Raw genomic sequence first — 11,405 nt, 5'->3', positions numbered from 1 at the left:
AAAATGTATTTTTTACTTAAACAGGTCGTTGTTCTCTTTGGTTTCGGTGTCACGTGCGAGCTACGGGCAGAGAACGATTAAAATTTTATCCAAAAACGCCATTAGAGAGCTATTTGACCATAGTGTGGCTACATTGCAGCACACATGCACGTTCGTGTGGTAAAAATGGAAAAGTAGGCGAGTGAGTGGAACACAAAAAGTTGACTGTATTTTGTTCATGCATTTTTTAAAAGTCTCTGGTCCGACAAGACGTGTACACGAGTTTTTTAACACCCTCCCCCTCCCCCTTCGCCTTGGTCGTGGTAGTGGTTACAACAACAGTGTTTTTATTATGTATAATACAATATATATATATATATATATATACACCGACCAACAGCTCGGTCGCACGTTATGGTTTTCCAAACACAACTCTTCAATTAGAGAATAGATTTAGGGGGTGGAAGAGGTGTGGAAAAAATGGTATAACCTTAACAATATTATTACACCCTCCGGAGAAGTCGCGTGTTGGCCTCGTGCGTTATGTATTGTTGTCAGCGCCGGCCGCCGCCGCCGTTGCCTGTGGCGGCGGTGTTATTATTTTGGTTTTTTTTTTTTAACGAATACGGATCGTAAATTTTAAACTTAAAAGTGTTCAACATTTTATTTGACAAGCGTTCGACTACGTCTGTCGTTTGTGCAATTATTTGTGTTGTTATTTTTTTCTTTTTATTACTTCTTAGTTCCGGAAACCGTATAATATGGTGTACTCTGTTATGATTGTGTTTAACGAGCCGCGATCGGACGGGGTGTATTTTTCTGGTGAAAACACTGATTCTATGCAGACTTTCGCGTGGAAATAAATAAAGAAACTCTTGTACGGAAATCGTACAAGGTTGTGTGAAAAATTATACATGTTGACAGTGCAAAAAAAAAAATGCTTTAAGACATAACGAGGCGGCATTTATAAAATATACTAAATACGTTAAGTCGACTCTTTGAATCTTTTTGACGTCATTAAATGGTTAATCCCGATCAGAAAGAGAAACGCCAATATATATTAAAAAGTTTTAAAACAATAATTGAACGACGAATGCAGAAACGACACAACGCACTTTTTTCTATGAAATCGAGTGTTTAGTAGAAACAAGTTATAGTCTATGTGTTTCTATACGTTTTTATCAATTAACCCAAAGTTTTAAAAAATAAACTCGTGTCGTATCTGTAATCTTCGATGCAACTGAGGCTATAAGGAATATTATGATAATTATTTCAATGCCAAAGACCACATTTTTTTTTGAAAATTCTATGAATTAGATTTAATTAGAGAAATGAGAATACAAATTTGAATAATACGGAATTTACCAATAATTATTTTATATAAATAGTATACAACTAACAACTTTTAAACTATTAATTTAAAAAAAATATATTTTTGAAAATTCAATATGATTGGAAAACCTTAGAACTAAAGAATAAAACGTTAATAACATTAGTTGTACTTTAAAACATTTAAATGCACACAATCAACCTTTTTATGAAAAAAAAAACATGTTTATAGTATCATGTTTGCTACATACAATATTATAATTTATAAATATTATGTTTATATCAATAGCTATGTATGGACCGTATGTTCTGTGTATTTAATGAATACTAACTTTCGATCCTGAAAATGTATGTATTATTGCTTATGTAAAATGTTTTAGGCAACCTGTTTGACGCCGTGTGGATACAGATTTTTGGTCGATGAAGTCACAAATGTTTTTCTTCTTTTGACAGTCTGTAATAGAGGTCTCAGTCAAGTACGTGAAAGCGAACATTCGTGTATTCGTGTAACGAATACACGAATGTTTTATTCGAACACGTACGAATTTTCGTGAAAACGGGTATTCGACTAACGAATGTTCGCGTATTCGTGAAAACGGGTATTCGAATAACGAATGTACGGATATAATGAATTGTTCACATGGTTACGCCATAGCACACAAAAGTCTAGAATATAAGTAAAAATTGGTAAAAATTAATATCTTTCTAATTTTACTTTGAAATACTTCATAGTAAATTAACTTATACATTTTCAGGGTTGCAAAATTCAAATGTAATGCCTATGTTAAAATTTACTTCTCATTTAGAGGGGTTAAGGGTGTTTTTTAAAAGAGTACAGAGTTAATAATTATATTGCCAGAAGGGGCACCTTTCATGTACACTTTTTATCAATAATAATTTTTTTTATCAAGATATTATTTAAGACTAGTTATCGATAAAACAAAATTGTAAGTGCCTAGGGACCAAACTATTGGAGATGTCTTCAAAAATATATGTTATACTTTTAGGATGATTAAAAAAACCTGTTTTTACAGAAAACATATTCAGGGAGAGATTCGACCCCCAAAATCCCCCCCCCCCCAAAGATAGCTTTATAAAATGTAAAATAAAATATAATGTATTATAAATGTAACCAATAATGTTTAATAATAATAAAGCTTTCATAGTTTTTGTAAATTTGTTTTTATATTCATATTTTCTTGCAATCGTTGAATTTTGCATTTTATAACAATTTATAAATTTGTCTTTATTTTAGGAAAAATGTTTTTTTATTGTGTAAATAATTTTTGTCACCCATTATTACATTCAAATATTTCTGTCAGGGAATGCAAATTTGTAATGAATTTGGTTTATTTAGAGGATTAAGACGATAATTGTAGATTCAAATCTTAATTATATCACTAATTGATATTTAAACTACCTTTATTAGCAGGTATTAGCATTTAATCTCAATATTTTTAATATTCACATTAATTATAAATCGTATAACATATGTTTCCATTGGCCCAGTGAGATTTTAGGAGTTCTTTAATTTTAAGTTGATTTTAATACTAAGAGATTCTTAGTTAAAAATTATTATTTTTTTTTTTTATTATTAACGAAAAAATGTAACAGTATATCCAATTAAAACTTGTATCACAATCTATAAATTTATGTAAATCACTTACCTTATGTATTTAATAAGGCTAAATCAAAGACAACCTACGTATATAATCAATTCTATATTAAATAAGTGTACTCGGAATTTATAAAACAATAATAAGTAAATGGCGATTAAGTTACAAATATACAATTACACGAATATACTAACACACTAATATACGAAAACACGAATGTACATATACACGAATACACAAACTATATGAACTTAAACACGAACTATTCAAAAGTTCGAATACACGTAGTTTCGTGTACACGTGAAATAAGAAGCTCTAGTCTGTAATAATAGTATGTCGTACACGGTGGTGGACCGTGGGCCGATTGTGAAGGAGGTGATTTAGCAAATTCTATTGTGCGCCCCGGAGAGATATGCACTTTCAATGTAGGTGATTCATAAAAACCGCGTTTGATGACTTGCGTCGGTAAAAATCTACTAAAAATAAAAATTATGCCGGATTAATACCCAACATAAATCCGCCTTTCTTTCATTTATAGTTATGAAGTTGCTTAAACTCCACGCACTAAACACGACTGTGTTGTATAGTCTAACACAATATTTTATGCTATTCTATCTGTCCAGATAAATAGTAAATATATACACAATATCTAATAATTGATAACATAATTCAGTCGATACTCCACTTTTAAGGTCGGATTTTTGCAACTGTAACTGTTTTTAGGAACATATTTATGTTTAGAAAATATGTTGATTAAGAGGACGTGAGGCTCCTTATTTATTGAGGTAGGCAATTTTTCTCAAATCTTAATTTAGAGCTTGAACTATAGCGTAATTTATCAATACAGTAATGAGGATTCTTTATTGATTGTCAGACTAAAACAATAATTTCTATAGGATAAATTACAATTTTTTTTCCATCAAAATTTCTTTGTGAGGGACAAACTTATGATGTATAAATATTAACTTAATCTGTGTCGTAGTGTTTTTATTTTCTTAATATTATTACTGGGTAACTCTTAATAAATAAATTAAAAAAAAGGGGGGAAACAGTCTTAAGGAAATTAATAACTAAGTTGAAGTGTTGAAGTCATCAATAAAATAAAAACGCTACAACACAAGTAAAGTTCTTCTCTGTGTATTGTAAAAATTATGTTATTCTTTTAAAAATCGTCGTCCACCGTACAACGAGTTTTGCGACCAAAATATGGGTGGTGTAGTACCTACCGTCTTTTGTTTAAATATTTTAACGAAGCTGTGGAGTGTTTAGTGTAAGCATAAATAAAATCTCCACCTTATTATATTTTACAGGGTGTAGTAAGCCCAGCTAACTACAAGGGTACTTGAATTGGGTTTGAGGGGAAAGAGTGGAATTTTCATTATCAGCTCACCCTTTAGGTGGAAATAAGTATATGAAGTATGAGTTTTAATTAAATCCAGTCAATTTTTATCAGAGAAAATCGGTTTTGTGATTAAGAAGTTGTACTGTTGACTGTGAATAACAACCAAAGTACCTACCTACCCCGAATCAATCAGTTTAAAATGTAATTTTCATCAGCAGCGATTTCTACTATATTTTGTACTATTTTTAAGGGTCGTTTCTCTTTTTTGTTTGACACATGCGCAACAACTTGTACAATTTGTTATTGTCACGCGACGTCAAATATTGGCACCATAATATATTTTCTTTGCGTTTCGAGTATTATTGTACCGTAATAAATCACACGGTTTAAATCATTATAGTCTGATATATTTTAATTTTCTGCGTGACAACTTTGACAATGTCAAACGGGTTCTTGTCGTTTCTATAGGTCGCGTATAACGTATTACGACGAGGTCGGACCTAACTATTGTCAAGCTTGGACCTAAAAATAAGCTGACCTGATCCAGAACGGACGACTCCGAAAGATCCTTGTGTATTTGTCCAGATATAACATCTGCAATAAGGAAAACGATGCGTGTGCGTATTGTATTTCATTACATTATGGTCGTCGTTGAAAAAACGTTACCTGGCACGCTCACACGCGGTTTTCCGCCTTAAGCAGGTCTGGTGTTCACCGTGTTGATGATCAACAGCCCCGCCAGTCTTGTATGATGTTATTACATTATTATACGTACAGCATTGGCGCGGCGACCGCCGGCTTTCGCGGTGGCGACAAAGAGCGAAAATAATAAGGAAAAACCTGATCGAGACGGAGAAAACGGTATTTAACGTATAGAAACAGAGAGAGAGAGACGTACGAGTGGTGCTTTGTCGGGGAACAGTCGATATGCGACCGGGGAAGAGTAAAATGAGTATCGAGTGTATACAATATGTATGTGTACCCGTGTATGTATATAAATATATGTATGTATCTGCGTTACTTCCGATTTCTGATCACGTATAGGCTGTATTATTATAGCGGTCGCTTCTGATCATAAAAACCACAAAAACAATGTATTACAGGAAAAATAAAACCATCGTGCGTCGGTTGTTCGACTACTTGCCGGAGTACTTCTCCTGTATTGTACACATATATGTACCTATACACTGTTTTGCGCCGATGCGATGGCAATAAAGTCTATTGGTTTCGTTATCGTTTTCGTTTTGCTCGCCGGCGGCGGTCGTGTGAAACACGGACTCGGATTATTGCAAGACGTCGCGTCGTCTTGAGGAGAGTCGGCACATAAATTGCGACTTACCCGCTGTATAATAAACAATAATAATAATAATATGTTATCAACCGTCGTCAAGAATGAGAGAATAAAAAAAAAATTCATCCGAACATCGGAGCACAACAGTAATAATTTAATAACGACTGCGACTACAAGGCGACTGCACGTAAGAAGGAATACCTACGCGTTTCTTCCGTTTTACCTACCCGAGCCGAGTTCAAGCGACAATTTATACGGTCACACAAATTTGTTAAAACAAACTACATTACACACGCGAAACGTTTGAAATTTCTTGGAACCTATAAAACAAAAATAACTGCACACATTGACGCCGTCCATTCTATTAAAGAATACCTACTTGATGTGTACGATTTTATTTGCTTTATATCGTATGATGCAACAGCACGCGGTACAGCGCAAGTTTTCAATGTATGACGACGTTGTATCGTAAAAGCTGTAACATTGTTATATATATGTAACAATTGTTCATCAAATATTGGATTATCGTACGCTTAGTTGAAAATGTTATTATAATTTTGCAACCCTTATTATGATTTAGTAAAATACAATAATATTTCATGTTGGCTGTAACTTGCCCTTTGTATAGGTACGTCATGTTTATTTTAACAAATTACGCAATGTGTAAGAAAATACTACTGTCCAACAAATTGTATTTATTTAAAGTTACCAAATTGTAAATAATTTAGAAGAAATAAGTTAGGTACACGGTACACCTACAGTAAGTACTAACTGAGTACATTATAATATATTAATATATGGATTTCTATACATTTATGGGTTTATTAGCATGTATCCATTAGATAGTGTCTTTAGGAACATACTGTCATGTAATTTCACAGTTTATAACTTGATAATGTTTTTATGCAAAACAAAAATCATCATCTACAAAGTTGCATCGCTTATAAATCTAATGTACAAGTGGTTCTAGCTTCTATGCTGGGCTGGGATATACTTATAAATATTTAATTTTACATTGACGTTCGTTTATATTAGTTTGTTTTAATATTATGGCTAATACCATTGATTATAAATTATATTATTACTTATAATCAATGCTAATACCTTAAATTAAATAGATAGTTATTTAAAAAAAACTTAATATATATACAGGGTGATTTATTTAGCATATTAAGACACTCATTTTCTCCTAAAATAATTACAGATGTAGTTTTTTAAATATTTTCTAGAGGTCTAACATCTCATAAAACTTAAATGGAAGTGTGTATATTTAATTAAATTTCTTGAAGTAAAACAACAGTTTGTTGAACATTTTGACTTGTCGATAATCAGTTTTAGATAATTAACTTTAATAACTTTAAAAGTAATTATTCCGAACTGGTTATCGACCAGTCAAAATGTTCAGTAAATTATTCTTAATTTAAAAAGTTAATTAAATATATATGTTTTAAAAGTTGATAACGCTCTGAAAAAATTAAAAAGGATCAATATTTGAGTATTTTCTAATATTGTACAAAAATATAAACTACAAAATTGGAATTATTTTAAGAAAAAAATGAGTGTCTTATCAATAATGAATGAATCACCCTGTATATAATGTCTTCGCGAGGTATATGAAGCCAATTTTAAATAAATATCCGGTAGGCGGTAAACATTTAACGGTTATAAAAGAGTTTAACACTTAAGTATACGTATTTAATTGACTATGTAGTATATTATACTATGTACTTGGTTGTAATTAAAATAAAGACTGCGTTTTCCGTTCGGTTTAAAAGAAAAACATCGTAATATGAGTATATATTTATTTTGGTAATTTTTATTAATGCTATGCAGAGCCATAATAACATTAAATTATCAAATTAATGAGCGTGTATATGTCGGAAGCCCACTTAGTTAGTATACCTACTGACTAGTCTAAAATTTAAATTGTAAACGATAATATGCCTTCACTCAATTCGTTAGAAGTCGACACGTTCACGCCTCCCGTTCTTGGTAGGACACACGAAATATTATTCTGACAGTGCGCTCACACAGGTATATTATAAAAAAGCACTTGGAACGCGTGCTGACGAATTTAATATATTTTTGTTGTATGTACTATAATATTACCATATAATCATTTTTGTGTAATAATAATTTATAATTACCCGTTGTCAGTTGTATTGTATGATTAGGGATTATATGAACTGCGGTACGGCGAAGTCTGTATGTTAATTATTGTTCTGTGAATGCGTGCTCTAAGTACTGACTAATTATCGTACACTTGGAGGGCGGAGTTCACACGGAATTGGCCGGAAGTATCCACGGCCGTGTTCAATCTGTTTACGGTTGAAAATAAAAACAAACGCTAACAGGACAACATAATTAAGGAAATGATAGTTACAAGAAAAAGGGTTGTGCCTATCAGTAACGTTCTAGTATAACTTTCAGATGATACCTGCACACGGTAATTAAATTGTCAGTGTTAACTGTAATATTGTTATTATCAATATTATAATTATTTTTCGGTTGAGCTGGCCCGTTTCGTTTATGCGAGGAAACATACTAGTGAAACATCTGTTATAATCCCGGTAGATGCGTTTACTTGATTATAATGTGTTTATAACCCGACACTTCCGACTTTACATTGAAGACATTAATTTTAAGTACATCCGTAACGTAACAGCATAATATATGTTTACCAATAGCAAATGGTATACAACAGATTACATAAAAAACGTTTATATATTTTATAACAGTTTCTTGAAGCACTACAATACATATAATTTTGATAAAATTGAATGTTTTAAAATTGAGCTCAGTGTAAAAGAAATATTTTCAAGATTTTTTGTTTTTGTTAGAAAATAAGGTATCATATTTTTTTAACATTCGTGCAATAAACAATAATAACGAAACTATAGTAATATGCACACTCGATGTTACGGAATTAAAAATAATTTTTTAAATCTTTGTCAAGAAGGAAAGTAATGTGATATTTATTGCCTCTATATCGGCTAACCACATTCATGAACTGCAGTATAATTATAATGTACATAAAAAAAAAATAACTTAAGACAATTGTACCTAAAAGATATGCACAACTTATTCCAATGAATTCAAATTACCCTCCTGATATAGTCCATATGACAAAACAAACCCAATGAACATAATATATTATTATACCAAGTGATCGTTGTCAAAGCTAGCGGTTGAGTGGGTAGACGGGTAAACAAATGCGATTATACAACATCCGAAAGAAGTGACTTTTAACCTCGGGTCGTATTATTCAATTGGACGCGGGCATGATAAGAGTCAATTTTCAAGGGACGGCTCGTGTGTGTCTATATAAGTAAGTTGAAGCATTATCCCTAGGCTACTTGACATAAGTCCCGCTGCCGCGTGGGACTTGAACGTCGAAGGGTGGTGTGGTGGTATGAACATTTATTAAAAAGGGACGAGGCGTCATGTATAATAATAACTCGGACAACCCTAACGCACAGTGTGGCGGCGGCGGGAGAAGGAAGGCCTCCCTCGGGCATTGTGTTGTGAGTGTGTATATGAAGATATAAGCTTCTCTGCGTGTTATACACAGCTTGTCAGTAATACATCTTCGACATAGTTAATGGCTATCATCATCTTCCATCATGGACACTCGGTTGGTCGCCCGGGTTCGTGTTGCTAGCTAGATTTACAGGATCGAGACCTAATCGCATTATGTATATTAACTTAGGAAGAAACTTGCACACTCTTCCTCTTTTCCGTTTAACTTCTTTTATGGTTGAATACGCGGTAAGAAACTTTTTGTTTGAATACAATATCTAAACAAAACCATATAGCGTCTAAAATAAAATCGGGCTAACTAGCGCTAACGTTTGTTGTAGTATTTTGTTAAACATTTTAAAAATCGACCAACTCTAAAATAAAACAACAATGATTTAATCCTAAATCAGTTCATAGTCGAAAATGTTACGAAAAAACAGAGTTAGAAACCTAAATTATTATAATAATTATGAAATAAGCGTAAATGTCCTAAATGACATAAATATTACAACTTAACTTAATTACCTTAACCTAAGTCGTATAGGAATAATAATAGGCTCTACGGGCACCACAAGTAAGTACTATATTGTAATAAAAGGCAACGATTTTATAAAAATACTGAAACGACCGTTGTAAACGGGATTTATTTAAACTTGGAAAGCAATTCAGAACTTTTAAAGATAGGAAATTCCCTGTAGAGTTTAGGCTATGCAGATTTTTGAAAGTTTGGTAATCGTGAAAACAAGATTTACTTATTCGAATAGTCTATTGTACAGTAATCGAGATTGGGGGGAGGGGGGTGGTGCATAAATGTCCTCTTTTTATCGAGAAGTACCAGAATCGCTGTTTGTATACATACCAAATAAGGTCAACGGCTCTGTAACCGAACACATAATACTGTATATAGATATCGCTTGAAAACTGCACACCTTGAATCTAAACTGCCTGTTTATCGAATACCCATAAATTAATTGTTTTTATTATATATACTAATAATACGTACATTCAAAAAAAATATTGTTTACATAATATATCTAACACCTTTAAGCTGATACTTGTGAGCAGACAGAGAGTTACATTAGAACAGTAATTAAGACAGAGTTCCACAAAAAAAAAATCCGTACTAGTAAATAAATGTAATACAAAAATTATTAAAAAAAAATATATATCCTCATCCCCATCACTTTACAACAGCTTGCATCCGCAACCACTGGAGACATTTTATATTTAATCTCTTATTTCTTATCAGATAAATCATCAGATATTTTCTTTAGGTCTTTTAACTGTCGATTTTTCCGGTTGTGTGCTATAGTAAAGACATATAAGAAATGTCAGAAGTTGACTATAAAGACATATGAGTTATTATACTTAATTAATATATTCTAAAAATAATCACTTGTAAACTAAACCTTTACTATTTATATTTTCACATTGTAATTTTTTTTCGAACTTTGAGAATTAAAACAAGTTGGATCTAAATAATCTACAAAAGATTGACCGAAGGATTCAACAGGTATGTATAATACAAATTATTAGCATTAGATGAAATGATATATTTTTAATGTGAATAAAACGTACAAATAAGATGATTTTGTAATCCTTAACAATATAATGCATGCATTTTCATAAAATAATTAAGTATAACTATGTTACTTTATATTGGCGGCTTTTTATTGTTGGTTTTCAAACACATTTTTTTTGTTTATACCCAAAAACTATTGGATTTTTTATAATAGTAGATAGCAGGTTAGGTGTTCAGAGTTAAAAATCGATCGCACTTTAATTCTTGTAAACCTGACATAAATGTATTATAATATATTTTGCAAATTTTACTTTTTTTTTAATATGGTACTAGCTATTCAAATATCCCACACTCTCTACTGCCCAACACTATTATATTGTTCATTACAAATCATCACGTCAGTTGTCTGATTTTTATAAATTGATAATAAATTGTCTAGAAGTTACTCCTGGATCTACGCCAGTGTCGAGGCCTCGGCTAAGCTAAAAAATCAGGCTGACAAGACACTATAGATATGGTTTCGTATACACACGCACGTACGTCCGGCAAATCAGATAACGACCAGCTAGGTACGCTGTGTGCCGGGGAAAAAAAATTGATTGTATACATGTGTTCACGAATAAGGAGATCCTGGTTTTTGCCGTTGTCACATTAGTCGTTTAACGACTCGGAGAACATAAAAAAATTAGCCGTCTGATTGTTGTTTTTTCATTTGTCACTACTCGTTACCTTAAACAGCCGGACGGACGCGGCGAAATATGAATTCGGAGTAGATCCTGTATAAAATGTTTTCATTCGTCCATCGTC

Source organism: Adelges cooleyi, unplaced genomic scaffold, assembly GCF_023614345.1.
Source record: "Adelges cooleyi isolate 19-005CV unplaced genomic scaffold, UGA_ACOO_1.1 ACOO_flye_CR_arks_rails_tigmint_CR_PRNA_108, whole genome shotgun sequence".
Classification (NCBI taxonomy): domain Eukaryota; kingdom Metazoa; phylum Arthropoda; class Insecta; order Hemiptera; family Adelgidae; genus Adelges; species Adelges cooleyi.
Note: the sequence above shows the minus strand (reverse complement) of the source record.